Raw genomic sequence first — 26,761 nt, 5'->3', positions numbered from 1 at the left:
GTCCAGAAATAAATTTTTAATTTATAATCAACTGATTTTTGACAAAGATGACTGGACAATTCAGTGAGATAAAAGATAGTCTTTTTCAGGAAATTGTGCTGTAATAATTGGATATTCACATACAAAAAAATGAACTTAGACTCTGACCTCACAGTGTACATAAAAATTAAGTCAAAATGTAAAAGCCAAAACTATGCAGTTTCTACCCAAAAAAAAATGAAAATGGCAGAACATCTTTGTGACTTTGGGTAGGGAAAACCATTTTTAGGTATGACACTAAAATCACAATAAAACACATTGATAAATTGTGCTTCATCAGAATTCAAAACTTTTATATTCTAAAAGACACCATTAAGAAAATGAAAAGTCAAGCCACAAGACTGGGAGAAAAATTTGAGAATCATACATTGCATAAAGAAATTGTATCTATACTATATAAACAACCCTTACAAATCAATAATAAGACTGAATTAAAAACATAAGATTCAGGCGAGGTGCCATGGGTCACACCTGTAATCCCAACACTTTGGGAGGCCAATACAGGAGGATTGCTTCGTGTTGGGAGTTCAAGACCAGTCTGGTCAATATAGAGAGATCCCACCTCTACAAACATTTTTTTAAAAAATAGGACTTATAAAACTTACCTCAAGGGGATTTAGTGAGAATTAAACAAGATAATGCATTAAAGCTCACATTGGCACAATGTTTGCTATATAGGAAATAATCCATAAACAGTAGCAATAGGTATACTCAGAGAGGTATACTAACTATTTTGTAAATAAACAAACTGAGCTGCAAAGAAGGTAAAGAATTGTCCAAAGACATGCAGAGTAAGCAGCAGCATGGATCCAACTGTAACTTTCAGTATCAAAGAAAAAAAAAATTTCACAGGTGATTTTCACACTGGATGAAGGAAAGACATTCTCCTAGCCATCCCATCCTTCAAGGTAATGAGGGCTGGGGCCTCTTCCTGATCTCTGTCCCACCAGGTTTTGCTGGTAGGGAAGGTTAAGGGCAAAGGAAAAGGGAGAAGCAGCCTGCCTTTTTTTAATTGTTATTATACTTTAAGTTCTGGGGTACATGTGCAGAACTTGCAGGATTGTTGCATAGGTATGCACATGCCATGGTGGCTTGCTGCCTAATCTCCCCGTCACCTACATCAGGCATTTTTCCAAATGTTATCCCTCCCCAATCCCCCCACCCCCCAAAAGACCCCAGTGAGTGATGTTCCCTTCCCTGTGTCTATGTGTTCTCATTGTTCAACATCCACCTATGAGTGAGAACATGCAGGGTTTGGTTTTCTGTTCTTGTGTCAGTTTGCTGAGAATGATGGTTTCCAGATTCATCCATGTCCCTGCAATAGACATGAACTCATCCTTTTTATGGCTGTGTAGTATTCAATGGTGTATGTGTGCCACATTTTCTTTATCCAGTCTATCATTGGTCAACATTTGGGTTGGTTTGAAGTCTTTGCTATTGTGAACAGTGCTGCAGTAAACATACATGTGCGTGTATCTTCATAGTAGAATGGTTTATAATCCTTTGGGTATATACCCAGTAATGGGTTTGCTGGGTCAAATGGTATTTCTATTTCTAGGTCCTTGAGGAATCACCAAACTGTCTTCCACAATGGTTGAACTAATTTACACTCCCACCAACAATATAAAAGTGTTCCTATTTCTCCACATCCTCTCCAGCATCTGTTGTCTCCTGATTTTTTAATGATCGCCATTTAACTGGTGTGAGATGGTATCTCAATGTGGTTTAGATTTGCATTTCTCTAATGACCGGTGATGAGCATTTTTTCATATGTTTGTTGGCCACACTTCTTTTGAGAAGTGTCTGTTCATATCTTTTACCCATTTTTTGATGGGGTCGTTTGGGGGTTTTTTCTTGTAAATCTGCTTTAGTTTGTTGTAGATTCTGGATATTAGCCCTTTGTCAGATGGGTAGCTTGAGTAATTTTTTCCCATTCTGTTGGTTAGCAGTTCACTCTAATGATTGCTTTTTTTTTTTTTTTTTTTGCTGTGCAGAAGCTCCCATTTGTCTATTTTGGCTTTTGCTGCCATTGCTTTTGGAGTTTTAGTCAGGAAGTCCTTGCCTATGCCTATGTCCTGAATGGTGTTACCTAGGTTTTCTTCTAGGATTTTTACGGTGTTAGGTCTTATGTTTAAATCTTTAATCCATCTACAGTTAATTTTAGTGTGAGGTGTAAGGAAGGGATCCAGTTTCAGCTTTCTGCACATGGCTAGCCAGTTTTGCCAACACCATTTATTAAACAGAGAATCCTTTCCCCACTGCTTGTTTTTGTCAGGTTTGCCAAAGATTAGATGGTTGTAGATGTGTGGCATTACTTCTGAGGCCTCTGTTCTGTTCCATTAGTCCATATCTCTGTTTTGGTACCAGTACCACTGTTTTGATACTGTAGCCTTGCAGTATAGGTTGAAGTCAGGTAGCATGTTGCCTCCAGCTTTGTTCTTTTTGATTCGGATGGTCTTGGCTGTGTGAGCTTTTTTTTTTGTTGTTCCATATGAAGTTTAGGTGTTTTGTTCCACTTCTGTAAAAAAGGTCTATGGTTGCTTGATTGGGGATAGCATTGAATCTATACATTACTTTGGGCAGTATGGCCATTTTCATGATATTGATTCTTCCTAACCATGAGCATGGATATTTTTCCATCTTTTTTTGTCCTCTCTTATTTCCTTGAGCAGTGATTAAAGGGGTTATCACCACCAATTCCACAGAAATACAAACTACCACCAGAGATTACTACAAACAACTCTATGCACATAAACCAATAAATCTTGATGAAATGGATAAATTCCTGGACACTTAGACCCTCCCAAGACTAAACCAGAAAGAAGTTGAATCCCTGAATAGACTAATAACAAGGTCTGAAGTTGAGGCAGCAATTAATAGCCTACCAACCAAAAAAAGTCCAGGTCCAAATAGGTTTATAGCCGAATTCTACCAGACATACAAAGAGGAGCTGGTACCATTCCTTCTGAAACTATTCCAAACAATACAAAAAGAGGGAATCCTCCCTAATGTATTTTATAAGACCAACATCATCCTGATACCAAAACCTGCCAGAAACACAACTAAGAAAGAAAACTTCAGGCCAATATCCATGATGAGCATAGTTTAAAAAATCCTCAATAAAATACTGGCAAACCAAATGCAACAGCACATCAAAAAGCTTATCCATCACGATCAAGTAGGCTTCATCCCTGGGATGCAAGTCTGGTTCAACATATGCAAATCTATAAACATAATCCATCACATAAACAGAACCAAAGACCAAAACCACATGATCTTCTCAATAGATGCAGAGAAGGCCTTTGACAAAATTCAGCAGCCCTTTATGCTAAAAACTCTCAATAAACTAGATGTCAATGGAATATATCTCAAAATTGTAAAAGCTATTTATGACAAACCCACAGCCAATATCATACTGAATGGGCAAAAACTGGAAACATTCCCTTTGAAAACTGGCACCAGACAAGGGTGCCCTCTCTCATCATTCCTATTCAACATAGTATTGGAAGTTCTAGCCAGAGCAATCAGGCAAGGAAAAGAAATAAAGGGTATTCAATTAGGATAAGAGGAAGTCAAATTGTCTCTATTTGCAGATGACATGATTGTATATTTAGAAGACTCCATCGTCTCAGCCCAAAATTTCCTTAAGATGATAAGCAACTCCAGCAAAGTCTCAGGATACAAAATCGATGGGCAAAAATCACATGCATTCCTATACACCAATAACAGGCAAACAGAGAGCCAAATCATGAGTGAACTCCCATTCCCAATTGCCATAAAGAGAATAAAATAACTAGGAATACAACTAACAAAGGAGGTGAAGAACCTCTGCAAGGAGAACTAGCAGGCTGCCTTTAAGAGGAAACCCTCAGAATCTCACAGTTGTCACTCTTTCCCTCAGTTGATTTTCAGTAAGTGTATATTATCACAGTTCATTGTCAGAATTATGTGGAACAGAGAAAAAATTGGAATCTTCTTTAAATGTCCATCAACAGGGAACTGGCCAAATTAACTAGGATTGATCCATAATAAATTTAATTATAAAACCAATGTATTTTTTAAATTTTAAGTAAATATTATATATGTTATTAAATATTATAAATTTAATATTTATTTAAAAATTTATTTAAAATTTTAAAATAAATATTATATATGGTCAATAAATATATATTGAGAGCTAACATGGAAAATATTGAGATATATATATATATTCAAGTGAAAATGTAGGTTGTTAAACAGTATGCATATTATAGCCTCATTTTGGTTTGTGTATGTACTTTAGGTATAGAAAATGTCCTGGAAGCATATATACCAAATTATTGTTGCCAGTTATTTTGGGAGAGTAGAGTTTTGATTGGGAAACTGGGAGGAGAATATACTTCTGTATCAGAGTTTTTTACATAGTTCTTTTGTAATTAAAAACTAAGAAAAATGACATTGTAAAATATTTTTATCTAAAAATGCTTATTTGCTTTCTATTAAGAAAAGGAGACTTCCAGTTTTAAAACAGGGGTGTAGAATCAAGCTGGTTTTACTCCCATGACCTTGTAGAAAATAAAAAATAAAGCGCTGAGATTTTCACTAGCAACACCCAAAATTCAAACATGAGGATCAGATAGGTCCCAGGACCACAGAGAAGTGAAAATATTCCAAGCAAATGGTAGGAAAATCAGATTTTCACATCTGTTACATCCCACCCCACAATCTTCATGGTAACAAGTTAATGGAAAATCTTCTCTCATTCACAGTTTCTTCACTGGAAAAAGTGAAATTGAGGTGATCAACTAGCTTTTCCACCTTCTTAGGGGCTCCCTTGCAGGAGATCTGTCCTTCCCTTAATGCACAGGAAGCATTGCAATTGCCTAAAGGGAAAAATAGCCCTGAGGATGGGCATAGGCAAATGTGGAAGGTAGGACTGCCATCTCCAGCCATGGAAACTGCTCTGTAACTCAGCCAAAGGAGATTCCAAATCAGTGTGGCTGTTCAGCAGCATCATGCTTAGGAGGCCGATTTCACAGATTCCTTGGGCACAAATCTCTAGCCAGTTTTTCCACACTATTGGGTAATCCCTTTGGGACCTCCCCCATTTGGAACAGGCAGCACTATGACCATTTACTGGAGCAGAGGTGAACCCGGGCTTCAGGTGCTACCTAGAACCAAAAAGGAGGCAGCAACCTAGAGGTAAAACGTTGCTAAGCAAATATAGCCAATAAAAAAACAAACCAGAGAGAGAAAGCTAGAATAAATAACTAATTCTTTGATGCAAAGATATAAACATATACTAACAAGAGACAACAGCTGACAGGGAACCATGACCTCCCAAAAGGATAAAGCAACAATCCAGTGACTAACTCTAACAAAGTGGCTATTTGTGTGCTCTTTGATCAAGAATTAAAAATAGCAGTTTAAAGAAAACTTAGTGATCTCCAAGGTAACACAGAAAAGCAAGTCAAAGGTTTATCAGAGAAATTTAACAAGAAGGTCAAAATAATTTTTAAAAATGAAACAGAAACTTTAGAACTGAGAAATACATTTCATGAAGTGAAGAACTTATTAGAGGCTCTCAACAGAAAAATGGGCCAAGCAGAGGAAAAATAAGTGAGCTCAAAGACTGGCTATATGAAAATACACAGTCAGAGGAGGAAAAAAAAAGGAATGAAGATTGCCTACAAAATATAGAAAATTATCTCAAAAGACCAAATCTAAGAATTATTGGTGTTCAAGAAGGAGCCAAGGAAGAGCAAGGGGTATAAAGCTTATTCAAAAAACTAATAGCAGAAAACTTCCTCAAACTTGAGATATATACAAGTCCAAGAAACTCTGAGAACACCAGAATCAACCCAAATAAGACCACACCACGGCACATAATAACCAAACTCTCAAAGTTCAGAAACAGAGAGGATGCTACAGGCATCAAGAAAAAAAAAAGTGAAATAAATAAAGGAACTCCAATTCATCTTTTAACAGACTTCTAAGTAGGCCAGGAGGTAGTGGAGTGAGACTTTCAAAGTGCTCAAAGAAAAAAAATCTGCCATCCAAGAGTACTTCTTCAGCTATTAAGGAAAGCTAGTCCTTCCCAGACAAATAAAAGCTGAGAAACTTCATGACCACCAGACTCTTCTTAAAAGAAATGCTAAAGGTAGTTCTTCAATCTGAAAGAAAAAAAAATTAAAAACCACTAACATCCAAAAGAAAAGCTTTTCAATGTTAAAAAAAAAAAACCTACTGGTAAAATTAAAATTAAGTACACAAATAAACCCATAATACTCTATTCTTGTAATTATGGCATGCAATTCACTTATAACTCTAACAGGAAGCCTAAAAGATGAATCTGTCAAGAACAGTTTCATCCCAAAACCATCCCCCACTCCCCAATCCATGGAAGAGGTAGGTAATATAAAAAGTTGTAAATTGGCCGGGCGCAGTGGCTCAAGCCTGTAATCCCAGCACTTTGGGAGGCCGAGGCGGGTGGATCACGAGGTCAAGAGATCGAGACCATCCTGGTCAATATGGTGAAACCCCGTCTCTACTAAAAATACAAAAAATTAGCTGGGCATGGTGGTGCGTGCCTGTAATCCCAGCTACTCAGGAGGCTGAGGCAGGAGAATTGCCTGAACCCAGGAGGCGGAGGTTGCGGTGAGCCGAGATCGCGCCATTGCACTCCAGCCTGGGTAACATGAGTGAAACTCCGTCTCAAAAAAAAAAAAAAAAAAAAAAAAAAAAGTTGTAAATTGAGACAACCATCCCCCTCTCCCCAATGTGTGCTAGGGATCTAGGTTGCACACTCCTTATGAGAATCTAATTAATGCATGATGATATGAGGTGGAACAGTATCATCCCCAAACCATCCCCCACTCCCCAATCTGTGGAAGAAATAGGTAATATAATAAGTTGTAAATTGAGACAACCATCCCTTCCTCCATTCCTGTTAAGAGATAGGTAATATAAAAAGTTGTAAACTGAAACAACTAAAAAGTCAACATGTGGGGGATATAAAGTATAGAATTTTTTTAGGTTTTTTTTTTTGTCTTTGTTTTTATTCTTCTATTTGTGATCTAAGATAAGTTATTACGTTCAAATAACTTACTATCTATATGATGTTTTCATAAGCCTCATGGTAATCACAGTATAAAAACCTATGGTAGAATCACTAAAAATAAAAAGCAACAAATTAAAACACACTAACAGAGAAAATCACATAACCACAAAGGGAAATGGTAGCAAGGGAAGGATCTTAAAACAGCCAGAAAGCAGAAAATAAAATGGCAGTACCAAGTTCTTGTTATCAGTAATAACACTAAATGCAAAGGGTCTCAATTCTTTAATTAAAAGGCATAGAGTGTCTGAATGGATAAAGAAACAAAATTCAACTATATGCTGCCTTCAAGAAACCCATCTTGCCTACAAAAGATACACATAGACTGAAAGTGAAGGGGGAAGAAAAGATATTCCATGCAACTGGAATCCAGAAAAGGACAGGAGTAGCTATACTTATATCAGGTAAAATAGACTACAAATCTATGATTGTTAAAAAGAGACAAATAAGCTACTATATAATGATAAAGGGGTGAGATTCAGTAAGAGGATTTTAAAGTTATAAACATCTATGCATCTAATGCCAGAGTTCCCAAGTAAATAAAGCAAACACTGATAGATCTAAAGGGAGAGGTAGACTACAATCCAATAATAGTAAGAGTCTTTAACACTCCACTTTTAGTAGTGGACAGGTCATTCAGACAGGAAATCAACAAAGAAATAACAGCATTAACCTACACACTAGATCTAATAGGCCTAACCGATATTTACAGGACATTTCACCCAATTGTGCTGATATGGTTTGGCTGTGTCCCTACCCAAATCTCACCTTAAATTGTAGCTCCCATAATTCCCATATGTCATGAGAAGGACCTGGTGGGAGGTAATTGGATCATGGGGGCAGGTGTTTGCTGTGCTATTCTTATGATAGTGAATAAGTCTCACATAGTGTAAGGCGGAATTCCCCTATCCACACTCTCTCTTGCCTGCCACCAAGCAAGATGTGCCTTTGTTGCTCCTTCACCTTCCACCATGATTGTGAGGCCTCCCCAGTGATGTGAAACTGTGAGTCCATTAAACCTATTTTTCTTTACAAATTACCCAGTCACAGGTATGTCTTTATTAGCAATGTGAGAACAGACTAATACATGCACAGAATAAACATTATTTTAATCAGCATGTGGAATATTCTCCAGAGTATCTTAGGCCACAAAACAAGTCTGAACAAGTTCAAAGAATTAGAAATCATATCAAGTATCTTTGCTGCCCACAATGGAATAAAACTAAATTAATAATAAGAGTAACCTTGGAAAATATGCAGACACAGACATTAAACAACATGCTCCTGAACAACCAGTGAGTCAATAAAGAAAATAAGAAGAAAATTTAAAAAAATTTTGAAATACATTAAAATGGAAATATAATATACCAAAATCTATGAGATATGATAACAGCAGTGCTAACAGAGAGTTTATAGCAATAAACACCTATGTTTTGAAGTAAAAAGACCTCAAGTAGCCTAATGAACCTCAAGGAAAAACAAGAATAAACCAAACGCCAAATTGGAAATAAATAATAAACACTATAGCAGAAATAAATGAAACTGAGACCAAAAAAGTATGGATCAGGAAAACAAAAAGTTGTTTTTTTGAAAAGATAAAACAAAATTGACATTTAGCTAGACTAAGGAAAAAAGAGAGAAAACTCAAATAATAAAATCAGAAATGAAAAGAGAGACATGACAACTGAGACCTCAGAAATACAAAGAATTATAGAGTCTATTATGAACAACTCTATGCCAGCAAACTGGAAAATCTGAAAAAACATAGATACATTCTCGGACCTAAACAATCTACCAAGATGGAAACATGCAGATATAAAAAACTTCAACAAATCATTAATGAGTAATGAGATTGAAGCCATAACAAAAACTCTCCTATCAAAGAAAAGCCCAGGACCTAATGGTTTCCCTGCTGTCGTATAACATACATTTAGAGAAAAATTAATACCAGTTTTACTCAAACTGTTCAAAAAAATGGAAGAGGAGGGAATACTTCCACACCTATTCTAGGAGGCCAGCATTCCTGGTAGCAAAACCAGACAAGGACACAAAAAAGAGAATTACAGGCAAATGTCCCTTATGAACATAGACGCAAAAATCCTCAACAAAATATAAGCAAATCTAATTCAACAACACATCAAAAACATTATTCACCATGACCAAATGCGATTTATCCCAGGGATACAAGGAAGGTTCAACATACACAAATCAATAACATTATCTTATACCTAGAAAATCCTGAAGACTTCACCAAAAAAGCATTTGATAAAATTTAATATTCCTTTATGACAAAAATCCTCATCAGACTGGAGATAGAAGGACCATACATCGAAATAACAAATGCCATGCATGAGAAACCCACAGCTAATATTGCACTGAATAGGGAAAAAGTAAAAGCCTTTCCTCTAAGGAATGGAACAAGGTAACAATGCCCACTTTCACCAGTTTTATTTTACATAACACTGGAGGCTCTGGCCAGAGTAATTTATTCAGGGAAAGAAATAAAGGTCACCAAAATTCAAATTAGTATAGCCACTATGGAGAACAGTATGAAGTTTCCTCAAAAAACTAAAAATACAACTACTATATGATTCAGCAATTCAACTACTGAGTATGTATCCAAAAGAAGGGAAATGAATGTATCTAAAAGACATCTACACTCTCATGTTTATTATAACACTATTCACAATAGTCAAAATATGGCATCAACCTAAGTGCCCATCAGTGGATAAATAAAGAAAATGTGTTATTTATATGCTATGGAATACTATTCAGCCATAAGAAAGAATAAAATCCTGCCATTTGCAGCAACATGGATGGAGCTGAAGACCATTACATTGTGTGAAGTAAGTCAGGCACAGAAAGACAAAGATTGCATGTTCTCATTTATATGTGGGAGCTTAAAAAGTGAATCTTATGAAGATAGAGAGTAGATTGGTGGTTACCAGAGGCTGGAAAAGGTAGGAGAAGGGCAGGTGAAGGGAAAGAATATGTATACATATCATATATATATATATATATATATATATATATATGTGTGTGTGTGTGTGTGTGTGTGTGTGTGTGTGTGTGTGTGTGTTTATATTTTTATATATGGTTATTACCACTTAACTGTATACTTAAAATAGTAAATTTTATATGTACGTTTTACCTTATTTTTTTTTAAGAAGGATAAAGTTACTTCCTTAAAGTCACATGGCTAGTTAATGGCGTGCTCAAGATTAGAGCTCAGATGTGTGTCTTCAGCACACCATTCTCTTTCAGAATAGTCCAGGATAAGAAATTAGGAAGTTCTTCTGGAGCATAAGGTCATGCAAGAATCATTGATTCAATTATCAAAAGAGGTCTCAGAATCACCTATTTGGGAGACACTGAGTAATGGGCACTGGTCTAGAATGGTTTGAACAGGAGATGAGAGCCTTGAGGAGATACAGGTGCATTGATCAAGTGACTCTGGGAGTACCTTTTATGATTCTTCTATGATTCAACAGAGTAAGAAAATACCATTTTGTTGATAGTTTCAAATTAGGTATCAAATTTTCAAAGCAGTAGGGAGAAAAAAAAGGGATCCTAGAAACGACCATCTAGTAATTCAATCCCTGTTAATATAGTGGAACAAATATTAAGAGGAAAAAAATACTATCCAGGATAATGGAATTATGAGCAATAAGCATTATGGGTTTTAAAAGAACAAATCATGCCAGACAAAGTTGATTGCTTTTTTGATTAGTAGACTAAGGGAATAGAGTAGATGTAATATATCTTGATTTCAGCAAAAGGTTTGATAGTGTCTCATGAAATTTTACTCAGGAAATTAATTGAAAATGGCCTAGAGATGAGCACTGTTGCGTGAACTTCAGCACAGTGGCAGGACAGCAGAAGGGAATGAGAAACAGCCATGCATCAGAGTGGGGAGACGTGGGGCAGGGAATTTCAGGTCAGGGGTCAGTTCTATTTAATTATTTCATTACTTCTCAGAAAGAAGAGGAGGCAGCTCTTACGTGAGTAAAATTCATAGTGTATCTTATCTGTGTGCTTTAATGAAAAAAAAAAATCATTTGAAAGCTAGCAAGTCTACGTAGGTTCCAATCCCAGGCTTAACCTCATTCTGGGTCCCAGGGGAAGCCCTGTTGAAGCAGACAATATCAAGTAGGCCAGGAATTAACTTCAGCTCTAATTCTGAATGATGAGGTGGGTGAAATGGTCTTAGCCAAGAGCTCTGCCTATTCTTGCCACCACGCCCTTGTCAGCATGCCCTATCCTGCTTAGACCCCTTTCAACCTCAACACCTGGGAGTCCACCATCACTCAGAACCTAGCACTTAATGCTATGATAAATTATTTAGTACCTACTATGGTGCCGGTCATGGCAGACATAAAGGATAAAGGAAGTCATAAATACATAAGACATAAAGGATAGTTCATGGTTTGGAGCAGGTAACAGACACATTAAACATGCTGTGATTATTGCTGTAATCAAGTTTAAACAATACTCTTGAAAAAAAAATAGAGTAGGCTCAGAGTAACATCAGGTAGTGAAAAGGGGGAGGTTAGGAAGATCAGGGTTGTGGAAGCCAGCCTCAAAGAGGAGCGGAGGCTAGGCATGGTGGTTTGCACCTGTAATCCCAACACTTTGGTAGGCCAAAGTGGGTGGATTGCTTGAGTCCAGGAGTTTGAGATCAACCTGGGCAACATGGAAAAACCCTCTCTCTACAAAAAATACAAAAATTAGCCAGGCAGCATAATGTCACATGTTTCTGGTACCAGTTACATGGAGAGTGGAGGAGGGAGGACAACTTGAGCCCAGGAGGTCAAGGCTGCAGTGAGCTATGATGGGGCCACTGCACTCTAGTTTGGGTGACACAGTGAGACCAGGTATCAAAAAAAAAAAAAGGTTTATTTCACCAGGTGTTCAATGAAAGGCTAGATTTTTATATGGGCTGGGAAAGTAAAGGGCAGTATAGCCAGAGGATAGAGACTGGTGGGCCGCCTAGGACAAGCTCTGAACCTCCGTAAGTGATCTGGAAGACTACAATAATAATCGTATCAGCCCTAAGTGTTGTCATGAGGATGAAGTGAAAGGCTGTCTGTATAGAACGTAGCACTGTGCTGAGCAGAGTAAAGGCTCAGTAGCTAGAAGCCATTATACTGTCACTGCTGATGGTGAGACCTGGGGCAAGGTGGGGTGGAGCTGTGGTGTAGTATGAGATGGAAAGAGAGATTTAGAGGCAGCTTATGAAGAGGACCATGAAAGTCATATTAAGAAATCCAGGATTTATTGGGCAAACAAGAGAAGGATGTAAATAGAGGGGTCGCTTGACCAGCCCTTCTTTTGCCAGGATTGCTCTGACAGTGATGGAGGAAGAGTATGAGGAAAGCGTAGCCCCAAGAAGACCAGGTAAGGGGCCACTCAAGTAGATTTAGACATATTAAACTTGCAGTGATTATTGCTGTAATCAAGTTTAAACAATATTCTATGAAAAACAATAGAGTAGGCTCAGAGTAACATCAGGTAGGGAAAAGAGGGAGGTTAGGAGGGTCAGGGGTTGTGGAAGCCAGCCTCAAAGAGGAGCGGAGAGTAGGCGTGTTGGTTCACGCCTGTAATCCCAACACTTTGGGAGGCTGAGGTGGGCGTACTGCTTGAGTCTGGGATAAATACCCAAAGCTACTTCCAAATGGAAATGCGAGTAGAAAGAAGGCTCTGAGCTGAAGAGAAGAGAACCAGTATTAACTTAATTGTGTAGTTTGGATAACTGGATATTTAGTGAGGAGGGTCAGGGGTTTAAAATAATGTGATTATTTTAAAAATGGAGTTCAGAAACAGAAATGACGGATGTCGAATTTGGTTTTTCATAATCCCATGGAAAGTTTCTAAGGCAGACTTATGCAAATCAAGACTCTCAACCACGGTTGGAATGCCATTTTCATCACTGCTGCCTTTATTGTAAAAGTGAGATCTTAGTGGGTTAACACAGATCATTTCTTCTGGCTCTCAGAGACAATGGCAATAGGAACAGAGCTGTTTATAGGAGAAATACTTCAGAAAGTTTTACCTGGGAAGAACTAGGAGAGCTGTACTAATCAGGAAGAGGTAAACGAGGAACCCAGAAACCAAAGGAGCTCCTAGAGGTAGTACCTTCCTCTTCTTTCCCCCTCTCCTTGTGTTGTTTCAACATAGCAAGGAAAGGTTTCTCTAAGTCACTTTCAGGGTGGTTTCATCATGGAGCAAAACGTTTCTTCATTTTGCTACTTCACATATAGATAAACACTAGAGAGAAGCATTATACATATACTGACCTTAATAGGTTACAGACTAGACTTATTAGTTGTGATTTTCTGCATTGTTACATGCAACAAAATCTAAACTTTCACAACTACTGTTAGATTTTGATGTATGTTTCATTTTAAACATTGAACAAAGGAGAATGAAAACCAGTTGAAGATATTGCCTGATTCATTGCCTGTTATGAGAAGATATCCAAATATGTCTTAGACACATAATACAACTGAGTGTCACCCAAAATACAGTCTGGTTCTCTTGAAGTGATCCCCATGAGAGTAAACTCAATAGAGAAAAATTGCTTCAGGATCTCACCAATGCCATCACTGCTCATACTCTTTCTTGGGTAAAAGTTGGTAAAAGAATTGGGGAGGGAGAGAAGGAGGATGATGGGAAGGAGGAAGGGAGGGAGAGAAATCATTTCGCACCAAGAATTTTCTTTCAAACTCTTCCTGTAAAGCTTTGACTGATTATGTTTACTTTGACTCACCTGAAGTGATTAATAAGAGTATGGCTCCATGAAAGAATTTTGGGTCCACGTAATCAAGACATTTTTACTTAAACTTTTTTCAGTGTCCCTAAAACATAATTACTAGGTCATTTTGAAATCATGTTTTATGGTTGCTCAGGAAGATGAATATGAGGAGTTTCGATGGGGAAATGAGGCCCATAGTTTAGTTGGCTCTGATTTATGAATTGCCCTTTAAGGAAATACAGGGGTGGTTGAACATAGGCTTATGGAAAGACAGTGTTGTTTAGGAAGTGTGTTCAGTGGAGGGTGTATTAGCCTAATGGTCAAACTTAGCTATGAGTCAATGTGTGACTCAGTCTGATTTATGGTCAATCGTCAAACAGCTCTTGAATACCTACTATCTACTGGACATTCTTCTAGCCTGGACAGCAATAGATAGCAGTGAAAGATATGGCACTTATTCTAAGGAGTTCATATTTTTATCAAAAAGATAAAGCACAAACAGGTAGCAAGAGTTAAACATAAAAGCAGACGCACACATTTCTCTTGGGAGGAGGCTGTCTTTATTTGGAAAAATACCTTCGTATGAAGGTCATGGATGTCCATATTTATGCACGAAAACAATGAGAGGACATTTCTGGAAAGAAGAGAAGGAGAAGATAGGACCAGTGAAGCGAGCTTTGATAGTTCCTTACTAGAGGGTGTTTGTAACTGCAGGAGCCGGCATAACCACGAGGAGCCGGCACACCTAATGATCACCTTGGGGTTGTTTATATTCCTCTATGTAAACTCTTTTTCTGTATTTATTGCCCCTCCCCTACCCAAATCTTATAGTGAACATACAAATTGCCTTGTAATATGTAGCCTTTAGGATGGAACTTAAGGAAGGGGCTGAATTTCACTTTTGGGGCAACTTATTATAAAACATACGGGAAAATGGAGCAAATGAGACGGTTCATGAATCTGAAGTCAGAGGTGCCCATGAGCACCTGGGAGTTTGGGAAATCTTCACAAGAATGTTAGACTCCACAAGGTAGAGAACTGGAGATTCAAACTCATGCTCTCTAGACCTCAGAGGGCAGGGAGGCCGGCTCCAGTCAGCTTTGGACTTACATATGTATCCAAAGGTATTGCTAAGAGACACAGTATGTTACTCCATAAACATATGAGAGTTCAACAGATAGGGTGTTTCTTACATTGGCCTCTGTTGGGCCTCAATGTGCTGCTGTGTTGGCTCTAAATGACACAGATTGGCCATTTCAGTTAGTGTGTAAGTGGAATATAGGGTGGACACAAGGACCAGAGAGTCAGACTGCTTGAGTCCAAACCTTGGCTCCATATTTATTCACTGTATGACCTTCAGAAAGTGACTTTATCTCTCATTTGTGCAATGCACAAATCCCACCTTATAGGATTATAGGAGAATTATGTGATTAATCTATGACAGGTCTTAGAACATCACCTGTTAAGACCTAAATGATCATGTTATTTTTCTTGTTAAAGTTTAAGGTGATTTCACACCTATGTGTCCTCTCAACATTGCCATGAACTATTTTTATCCCAATCACAGAAGTGGAAATATTTCTTCATCTAATGAAAATGCAATGAGCCAGATGGGGTGGTGAGTCCTGGGGTTGGGAATCACAGCATCAGTGCAAAATGACAATGCCTCTCTCAGCTAATCCTCTGGCCTGTTAGAGAGCCCCTAACTAGGTGGAGAGAAGGGGCAGGAGGGTTAGCATGATGGGGAGAGCATGAAGTCAGACCCTTCCGATTCAGCTTCCTGTAGCTGTGTGACTTCTATTGAGATGCTTAAGTTCTCTGAATCTTGACTCTATCACTTATAAGAATAATAACCTTGTTGTAGGATTGTGATGAGATTTAGATGAGTCCACATATATGAAATCTCTAGAAGAAAGAATAACACTCAGTAAATACTGGTGTCCAGTCTCTTTCCGTAACTATGTTACAAGGAACCGGAGAAGAGTAAGTGCTTTTACTGCCCAGGAAGATGTCCCGTGTGAGTACTTCATGGGAGAAGTCAACCAAATGAGAAGTCAGGGGAACACCACGGTTCCCATGAGGGCATTGTGTAGCCTACTTCTTCTTAGCCTTTGCGGCTAATGTAGTATTTCAAGGTGGAATTTGGGAAGCTGTTTAATCACATTCGGGAAGAGACACCAGTTATAAAAAGGCAAGAAAACTGAGAAGACCCCAAAGGAAAGAAAGCTATGAGCTTTGGAACAGCTGTGCACACTCCAGCCTTCCATGGCCCCCCTGCCTGTCTGCTTGCCTCCACCTACTCTTCTGGTCACCCCCCTTTTTCCCCCTTGCCCCCTCTCCCTGGGTTCTTTCTCTCTCAGGACAGAGCTGTGAGGGGAGATATGAGAGCAGAGGAGAAAGTTGAAAAGAAGATAAAGTGCCGCAGACAAGAAGAGGAGGAGGCAGGGAGGGAGGGCTCCTTTAGGCTGATGGTAATAAATCTCTTTTCTTTAAAAATTATCCAGTCTGTAGTATTCTGTTGTAGCGATGTAAAACAGAATAAGACAATCTGTTGAGTTGAAGTGGACCCTCAGAAATACCTGGTCCCTGGGGACAGGTATTGCATATGTTAAGATGGGTTGGTTTATGTGGTAGGCTGGTAGAACTTTTTTTTAAATAACTTGGGTTCAGTCCCAGCCCTGAGAGACTGGATGATTCACTTTGCCTCCCCGAATGTCAGTCCCTGTTGAATAACATAGTGATTAGAATGCCCTACCCTTCTTAAGGGGCTGCTCACAGAAAGTGTGTGACCAGGTTTTGTGACCGGCTGAGAGCATAGACAGTGCCGTCGTGATCAACAGCTCACTGTGGAGACCCTATCCCACCTCCCCAGCCCACCTTCCCCAGGCAGGGCAGCCCGCTCCTGGGTGTAGTGATGTCGGTGGTACGTACCTGGAAACCTCACCTACTGGTTTAGCATGGGATCCGAAATACTGTCTATAAATGCAATCTACTTTCATTAAGTAGCTTTGTACCCAGTGAAACTGCAAATCTCCCTATGAGTCGCTAATTCTTCCGTTTGAGTGGGTTTAGAGGATCCCTACCACTCCTTTTAACTACCTGCAGCAGGCTTGACAGTGAATATTAGCTCTGGGGGAGGCAGGAGGAGAGGAAACCCACAATTCTGGAGGACTGGCTAAGCCTTAAATCTGGAGCTTTAATTTTATCGTCTCTTTTTAAGGGGAGGGGAGGGAAGGGAAGACAATTCTGAAAGCCCAGTGAGATACATGGGTTTGCTTGAGATAATGAGCTCTTTCCCAATTTGATTTTTTCGTTTTGCTGAAAACTTCATAATTTTGAATTAAATACAAGTGATTTTAAAAAACCGCAGCACCCAAACAGTATCTTAAACTGGCTCGAAGAGGGAATTAAACTTACGGTCCCTGCTTCAGTGTAGTTTATGAGCCTCTTTATCTTGGTCCATTCTAGGGGTGACTGTGTAATAAATATTATATATGTGTATTATATATTATGCAGCACACATAATTAAGAAAATTTGTATCACTTAATCCACCCTAGAAAGTAAATATACTAGCATTAATATGCATGCTCAATAAAATGGCCCTCCTTACACTTGCACATTACACAGGTCTTTAAAAAACATGCTAGTATTTTTTGAAGCCAGGTCAGCTCTGTGTGGGCGTTTTATTTGAGCACTTTTTTAGCCCTTGCTCTCCCATCTTTGAAGAAGGGTTATACCTAGCTACTGCTGTCTTTCTGGAAGTGTTGTTGGATCATATTTGGCAGATAGTTGACAAGTCTCCAAGAAAAGATAGATTTATTAACTCAGATTTCATAATGCTAGAAAGTATGCCAAATGAACATCGTTCCATGCAGGTGGATAGTTCAGGTGAGGTAAGAGAAGCCCAGAGAGGCTAAGGCACCTTACCATGGTCCAAGCTGATGAATGAGAGAAGGAGTCCTAGAGTCTGGGCTAGGGCTTCTGCAGGCTGATAGAGTACTCAGTGTACCATATTACACTGCTCTCATTTGAGTGCTGCACAAAAGCAGAAATTACCTCATTTTAAGCATTTTCATTTCCTTCATTTCCCCTGGAATTATAGTCCTTTGTCCTGGCTTGAGTGGATAGCGGGGAGGAGAGGAGCGGAGGAATGCTGGAAGCTCACGTTTTTTCAGCCTTGTAGTTAGCTCCATCTCCTCCTCCCAGAACAGGACACATGCATGACCTGCAGAGACACCCGCCATCCCTCCAGCTGTTCACTTGAGTGAGACAGATGCTCAGTCCAGCAAGTGACCCAAAGTGACTGGCAAAAATTAATTAACTTGCTGTGGAACTAATAATAAGCTGCCGGTTTGTTTTTTCTTTCCCTAACACCAGTTGCCAAAGAGTTTTTCATTAAGGGGCTGAATGCTTCTTTTGTAACCAGAATAACCTCATTAGTTACAGCCCCATCGTGGCTGGAGAGTCAGACAACAAATCATTGTCTCCTCTTCAGCCACCAGGACCTAACTTGTCATCTTTCATTGTCTGGCTTGAAAGAGTTCCTCTCGACCCCCAGCATTCTCCATCCCTTCTTCAAGGTCTCTTTCAGAAGTGACTTTCAAGTGTACTTACCCGCCGTGTTTTTCTTGACAGCAGAACCATTTTGTGTTTGTTAATTCAGGTCTTTGCTGGAAAGAGAATAAACATGACCGCTTCATGTCGATATTCCCAAATTCCCTAGCTTCTTTACCCAGGGACCTTTGGTTGGTGCTCTGCCATTTTAATTCATACTGCACCGTGCTTTACGACGTGCACATCGATTTAAGAGACATATCTTTGGTCTTAGCAATGACTCTTCTATCCTATCCCCATTGTACAGATGAGCTCATTGAGGCTCAGAGGCGTAGCAGATTCAGAGTCACGCTTCTGCTGAAAGGCACAACTGGTATTACGATCAGGACTTCTGACTCTGAGTCAAGTGGCCGCCTCCCAGTGCCTTCTTTTCCAGTCCAGGTTTTGCTTCCCTTCTCACTCTTGTTTGCCTTAGCCTTGTTACTCCTTTAAGACATTTGTGTCCAACTAATTATCTTAAAGCCACCAAGAAGTGGGTGGCAGGTCAAAGGCACTGGATCACAAAAGACACAGCCTGTTGGTTCATCCTTCTTGTAACTTCACCGATCTTACTTCAGTCTGGCAGCTTGCCTAAAATGATGCCATAGTCTATGTTAAATACTTAGCCTGGGTGCTTTCTAGGAGAAAGAAGTGAGGAAGCAGAATAGGGAGACGCCATGCCCTTTATGTAAGTAGGAAAAAAGGCTGTGAGATTTGTTCTTTGAATACTTTCTTTCCATGCAAAAAGAAATGGGATAGCAGGATGGAGAATGAGGAGCAAGGACAAAGAAGTCTGTGATGGGAGCTTCAACGCCGGGTCTACCTCTCTGTGGAGTATGTGTGGATTGATCCCTCCTTGCTCGTTGGATTCTGAGTCTCTCCACAAAGAGTACACTGCCTGGCTTAAAGTTCTGGCTTTACCACTCACCTGCTGTTTGACAATGAGCACGCTGCTAAACTTCTTAATGTTTCAGGTTCCTTGTGTGTGAAATGGAGACAATCGTTTCCATTTTATAGGGTTGTTATGTCAAATAAATTAACATATGTTTGTCGCATAGAAATGCCTGTGCATACTAACTATTCAATGAATATTAGCTAGCACTATTACATTAGCTAGGAACTGAGATGTTAACATTTGCTTTCAATACGTTCCCCTGCCTATGGGAAACAATGTGTATACGTAAGTTGGCCAGGTTTAAATACATGCTTACAGTCTCAGTCATTAGTGTCCTGCAGGATTGAAACATAAAGCGCTTCAGTTGGGATGGTTTAAAAGAATTCGTAGAATGTTAGAGTTAGGATCTTACATATCCCTCAGTCAATCCCTCTGCTATTCCAATAAGGCCGTGAAAGCTGGGCTTTATCATAGATTTTTGTCTTTAAGGACTTAGTGTGTGTATTGGGTGTGGGGTTAATGAAGTATTTAATGGAAAAATCTACATTTTAAAAATTCACTCTTTATCATGTACAGTCCCTGAATTTTGATAAACACGCCAATCCTTGCAATCAAGGAAAAATAAATTCCATCACTAAAAAATATTTTTAGTGTCTCCTCTGTGTATTTAAATTTGCATATCTACATATGTTTGTGATCCTCAGACAGAATGGGATATCTTCTCAGAGAAGGAGGTTTATGGATGTAGATAGGGACACGAGGCGTTCCGTGGCACAGCAGTTCTACTCCTATGACGCAGTCTCCAGGTGGCACAACCATATGTCAATCATTAGAGAAATGCATGAAGTCTTAAGACACTTGATATTTGACTTGGATTCTTTCCAAATTGCTTAAACACAATTCTTCAGAAAAGAGAAATACATCTCTATACTTTATTTTCCATTTTCTTTTTATGAAGAATATCAAGAACTTTTATCATTGTCCAAAGGCGATCTGTGTTTGTGAGCTGATTTTTTGAATGAGACTGATCTCTGGAATGAACTGAGACCTTAGAACTCCAAGGTGAGGGTGTTAGAGTCTGGAAATCATGGGCCTGAGCCCCAGAGGACTGTCTTCTTGCCCCATGTGGTTATGAGTGAGCTTTTCCAGGCTTCCCTGGACTCTGCGCCGAATAATCCGAGGGATGACTGAATCAGTTCCGCGTGGACTCTGTTGTTAGTGAAACCTCAGTATTAGTGTGGGACCCCTGAAAAGTCTATCTTCAGTATTTTTTTCTTATATTCCCCAAAACTGGCTTGGAACAGGTACCATATAGAACTGGTACATTATTATTAACTATTTCTTTGGACATCTTGACGTTTTCCCAAAATTATAAAGCACAGAACCATTAATTAGGTTCACAGAGGGTGTACTTCCTAGTTTCCCTAGATCCCTAGTTTGTTAAGTCACCATATTCAGCACCTACCGGCTTTTTTATAATACCCCAGTATTGCCAAGTTTCCACCTACGAGGACTTCCCGAGTCTAATCCAAAGAATCTTCTTAGACTTTGAAGTTTGATAAATCAGAGACAAATATGGCTTATTCTTCTTTTGTTTTTGCACTTTCCTATTAGTATTTTTGGACATTTCTCTGATTTATATTCCTGGAAACCAATATCTGGGCTTCAACAGCTCAGATCCTTCAGCTTTTGAAGATGTCTCCAGTTGGTAGACTGAAAGAACTTGTTTTCTTGGCCTACCGTAGGCGAACAATGACAGAAGCAGCCAGTTCATCATCTTTTCTTTATTAACAGATGTCAAAGTAATTGATGAGCGCTTTTTTTTTCAACTTTTGGCATATTTTTTAAATGGATTGATTCTGGGGCATTTCAATTCATTTACTGATGGTGTCTTAAGGAGGGGAATGTGGCTGTAATCAATTTTCATTATCATTGTGTAGCTAATAGGGCTAAAAATAAGAACCCTTAATTTGCAATGGCATGATTGATTACCCAAGAAGAATATGGAAATAACATCTTTTAATATGCCCAGAGAGTTACATTAGACCTCTAAAATTTTCATCTTCAAAACACATCACTTCCTATAATTTTCTATCCACTAATAAAATAACTCAGGACTAATAACATCACTTTTCTTTAGGTCCTAACCTCAAAGGGTGATCTCTGGTTACGATTTTCATATTCAGTGTTCCCCTGCCCACAAACTTTATGACCTTTTTTCATGGATTCTTTGCATTCTAGTTTCTCTCTAAATGATTACTGGAAGCCATGCTAGACATAGAAGACCCAAAGCAGCTTCCTAGAGCACTGACTGTGTGTATAACTCTCCCTAGAACAGAAGTAGGCCATCTGGAGCACAGCAGCCATCACAGAATCCCTAAGATGGTGTGGTAAAGACAGAAAGCTGAAGATCATATAGACTCATGAGCAAAGCACTGGGCTGGGAACAAGGAGACCTTGGGTTCACTGCCAAATCTGCTTCATCTTGGCCAACTCTTTTAATCTTCGAGGCCTCAGCTTTCTCATCTGAAAAATGAATGCTAAAGCCCATCCTGTCTCACAGGACTGTTGGACTATGCCAGTGATATAATGTGTATAAATTCCCTTTATTACTACACAATTCTGTATATTATCGTTGTTGTTGTTATTATTAAAACAGAGTCTTGCTCTGTCACCCAGGCTGGAGTGCAGTGGTACCATCTCAGCTCACTGCAACCTCCCTTCCTGGGTTCAAGTGAATCTCATGCCTTAGCCTCCTGAGTAGTTGAGATTACAGGCATATGCCACCTGCCCAGCTAATTTTTGTATTTTTAGTAGAGACGGGGTTTTGCCACATTGGACAGGCTGGTCTTGAACTCCTTGAACCTCAAGTGATCCTCCTGCCTTGGCCTCCCAAAGTGCTGGGATTACAGGCATGAGCCACTGTGCCTGGCCCTGTATATTGTTTTTGCTACCTTTTCTCATCTCTATCTCTCTATTTTGCATTACCTGTCCCTCATACCTTATATCTTCCCACATTCCTTTACCTTCTGGTAAAACTTTAACCACCCTTTGGTCCTACCTGACATTTATTGAGCATCCATTCATATCTGGTCCTTTGAGATGTGTTGAGGCATTTAACCTTTACAGTAATTTGGTGGAATACTTATTACCCTGACCCTTTTACAGACAAAGAAACTAATGTTCAAATTAAGTTAATTTAGGTAAGTAAGAGGCAGAGTCATCATTTTAACTGAAGATGATCCAACTCTAGGTCACAGTTTCTCAGTGAGGGCTTCTTGAGTCTAAAGAGATTACTATTTCCTGGCCTGGTCAAACTAAAAGACAAGATGTGATTTACCTAGAGACAGGGCCAAGGGAGTAGGAGTTGGGGAAAGTCCCAAATGGATAAACTGGTGGCTTTTTTCCTCTTTAGCATCAATATTTTTGTGGCTTTTAAACTATCCAGGTGACAGTGGAAAAAAACACAAAATAGATTTCTCAGCTCTCACACCAAAAATCAATACACATAGAAGACTTCTGTGACCACATGTGTGGAGATATTTTCCACACACCAAGCAAGCAGACAGTTCTGCAGCAGGCACCAGTATCCTGCAATTCAGTTCTATTCTGACACTATCGACCTGGAGACAGCGTCAGACTCCACTGGTTGAGGGATCACTTCCCAAACTGCCCCTGCTTCCTACCAGTCTTAAGTCTAAGCCTCAGGAACTCCTGACTGACCGGCTGCAACTTGGGGTTCTCACAAATCCCACTTTGGGTTTAACTAATTTGCTGGAGCAGCTCACAAAGTTCAGAGAAACTTACTGATGTTTACTGTTTTATTATAAAGGATATTACAAAGAATACAGATGACTAGATGTGTAGGGCAAGGTATGGGGAAGGAGTGTGGAACTTCCATGCCCTCCCTGGATGTGACACCTCCAGGTGTTCACTTAAGCTCCCACAAGCTCTCTGAACCCTGTTCCTTAGAGGTTTTTATGGAAACCCCATTACATAAGCATGATTGATTAAGTTATTAGCTGTGGTGATCAACTCAACCTTCAGCCACTCTCTTCTTCCCTGAGGTTGGGGGATGAGACTGAAAGTTCCAATCTTCTAATCCTGCCTTGGTCTTTCCAGTGACCAGACCCCATTCTGAAGCTACCGAGGGGATGCCAGTTATTAGTCAATCATAATATGCAAAAATGTTTCCCTTTGGAATTTCTAAGGATTTTAGGAATTGAATGCCAAGATACGGGATCGAAAATGAAACATATTTCCCAATATCACACCAATAAACTTTCATTATGGAAAAGGGTGACTCAGAATGGATGCTTCGCCATTCTTCCCTTTGATTTTAAATCACACCATGCAAAGAGAACTTCTTACGACTTCATTAACCAACCTCGATCATGTTTTATTTCACCATGGGCAGCAGACCCTAAGCCAGGGGTTCCCAATCTGAAGACTATAATGCCTGGGGAGTTATGATAAGGAATCCAAAAATTGATCTATGAACTAAAAAGATAAAATGTCTGACATCTCTAGGTGCTATTTTTAAAAAATATGTAGATGCAATACTGAATAATAAAATACAAATGTATTTAAGAGCATCACTGAATTCACAGGACAGTTGAAACTCTCTTAATTAAACTTCCCTTTACCAGCTCACTGTATTAGCTTTCCCTCTGTAAAGTATGTATTTTTTTTTTAATTCCCAGAACTGAGCAGAACACTCCATAAAGTATCTTGATTGATTCCCATAGCAGTGTGTACACTGGAGGCCAATAGGCTATTCCCTTGCATACCTGCACCCTTCTGCTCACCAGTTAAGATGCTCGCTTCCCAAGAGGCTGTTGTATTTGTTCTAAAAGATATTTATGGTAATTACAAGATTCAATTCCAATGCAAGGAGAGAGCTATTGTTTCTATGAAAATTCAGTTGAATGCTGCAGAAAGATTCAATAAAGGCAAGCCACTAAAAAAGAAGTTGCTGCTAGATGAGGCAGGTCCCCTGAGAATGACTCTCAAGTGGTCACTGCACGACTCCAAGGGGTACCCTGTGGCTGACGCCTCCTGGAGTTGTACAAGGCATAACTGCAAAGCGGCACACAAAAGCCTTTGAACTGGGTAACTCTCAGAGTTTGGGGAGAAAAATATAATATTTCTGAGAAGATGCTATTAAAACTCCTCCTCAAATCTCTTTAGGTTCTTATTCCCTATTACATAAACCCAAACTGAAAATTATAACCAATGCATTAAGGATGTGATAAATGTGAGAAAGATAATACCCAGAATACACTGACCTTGGACATGACCCTACATCAAGAGATTGGTGTATGTGTGTGTGTGTGTTTTAGTTAAAACAGAATGTGAAAGGTATCATAATTTATGGTTCCCTTACTTAACTAGCTCTTTAAATTAACATTTGGATCACTGGTCCTTAGGGATTCCAGCCTTTGCTTGTCTTACACGTTCTCAATCAGCATATACTCAAAGCACAGACCCCACTATCAAGTCAGAAAGAGTCGTCTGGATGTGAGAAGCTTTGAAGTTACAAAGGAGACTCTTTTGGTGACACTCAGAAAGCTCTTAACTGAGTACAGGGTTGGGTAATTCCATCATTGTCAGAGAGGGGGCTGAGATCTCTGCAAACACCCGTATCAGTTTCTGTGCATGCCACACACTCTCTGAACAGCCCTCAGCACTGTTGTTTCAAGAACTTCAAGTCACCATGCGGCGACTAGCAGACTCTGCATTCTCCATAATTACACCCAATTTTCCAATTGAATTATCGCATGATTTAATTCGTTTGGTGCATCTGGAGAGCATCAGCATTGTGCAGCTGTTGCAGCTTCAAGAGCTCATTGTTGCCAAGCACATTAAAAGTAGCCCTACTGCAATGCTCTGGAGTCAGAAGGGGAGGGGGCACAAATGTTCACTTGCCATTTTCCCTTTGGTTGAATCATCACCCAAAGAGCCTGAGGGGGTGGCAAACATTTAAGCTCTGTTAACATGGAGACCTCATGGGGTATGGTTACTGTCACTGCGTGAAACTTCTTAAGTAAGTCAGACATATCCAGATACCAGAAAACACAGAAACCTGAAAACTCTGTTTGGTATGTCTTAGAGAATCATGCCAAATAAGATTAGGTTAGAAACTAAAGGCAGTGTAAAAGGCGAGACAGTGCTTCATCAAAAAGTACTAGACGTCAATTGTTAGTGAAGCCCCGAGACATCTTAAGACTCCAAATCTTCCTGCCAGTAATAAGCTGCCTTTAAGAGAGTTACCCTTTTCCATAATGAAATTTTCTTAGTGTGATATTGTGAAATATGTTTAGTTTTTTATCCCATTTCTTGGCATTCAAGTCCTAACAATCCTTAGAAATTCCAAAGCGATACATTTTTGTGTGCTAATGATTGACTGATGACTGGCAGCCCCTAGGTAGCTTCAGGATAAGGTCTGATCACTGGAAAGACCAATTCAGGATTAGAAGATTGGGGCTTTTATACCTGCTGACCTATCCATATGTTCAGTTCATCTTAATATGTTTCTTTGGAGCATCTATTTTGTATATAACCATTTGAAGGCTTGCTTCAGTGTAAAATACTCCCTAATATTCACCTTCAATCTCTTGTTACTTAGTATCTTAGAGTCAGGGGTCTGAAACTCTGGAAGGCATGGATTAGACACTTGTCCTTCTTCCTTCTCTCTCTCGTGGTTCTAAGGATGTGGAGTTTGATTCCCAAAGGGTCTCTGTCCTCTGCATAGATTTTGGAGTCTACACATATGCTGTCTTTCTTATGTGAAAGACAAAAATCATGAGTTCATGAAAAGAATATTAGGGATACCATGTCTGATCTGAGGGCTAGCCAGGGAGCAAAGCAGGCCATGGTAAGCCCAAGTAAGGGCTGGAGGACAGAGGTGAGTCAGCTGAGGGAGAGAATAGAGGGACCCCAAATGGAATGGAAGGACAGAGTCCACAAGGCAGGCAATGGTGAGGGCATGGGTGTGTACCATACTAACCACTGGGAGGTTAAGGAAGAGTCTGCATCCTGAACACTGAGATGTCCCAGCTTGCTCCTCTCCCAGACTTCAGAACACTGTAGTCAGGCATACATCCCCCTACTCAGGAAATAAAGGGGATTATTCCTCAAGGAGACTGGCAAGCCCAAGAGAAAAATCTGTTATTGCCATGGAGAATCCTCCATTCAATGATTAGGTCCTGGCCCAATCACTCTACTATAAGGCTTACAAGGCAACAGCCCTCATCTATGCACATATAAATTCTAATTGGCTTTGAATTTTTCATAAAGAAAGAACAACCAAAGATCAACAGATATTTGATGGTAGCAGTTCTAACCAAAAGCACAGTGACTGAAACTAAAAAGCAAATTAAA

At 39.4% G+C, this 26,761-nt stretch overlaps 1 protein-coding gene and 1 long non-coding RNA gene across 2 annotated transcripts in view; one reads left to right on the top strand and one right to left on the bottom strand.

Moving 5' to 3' along the window:
• ALK (ALK receptor tyrosine kinase) overlaps positions 1-26,761 on the top strand; it is a 756,557-nt gene that overhangs the window by 254,428 nt on the left and 475,368 nt on the right. The gene's annotated exons all lie outside the window — the stretch shown is intronic.
• Positions 6,771-22,105, bottom strand: LOC116524110. The gene is made up of 3 exons (XR_004257181.1): positions 22,095-22,105; positions 7,809-7,815; positions 6,771-6,893 (listed from the first exon to the last, which is right to left on the bottom strand). It is a non-coding gene; the product is annotated as an uncharacterized LOC116524110 (long non-coding RNA).

This window comes from Sapajus apella, unplaced genomic scaffold (genome assembly GCF_009761245.1).
Source record: "Sapajus apella isolate SASKATOON/1434 unplaced genomic scaffold, GSC_monkey_1.0 scaffold44, whole genome shotgun sequence".
In the NCBI taxonomy this organism is placed as follows: Eukaryota; Metazoa; Chordata; class Mammalia; order Primates; family Cebidae; genus Sapajus; species Sapajus apella.
Note: the sequence above shows the minus strand (reverse complement) of the source record. Positions and strands in the feature narration are given on the sequence as shown.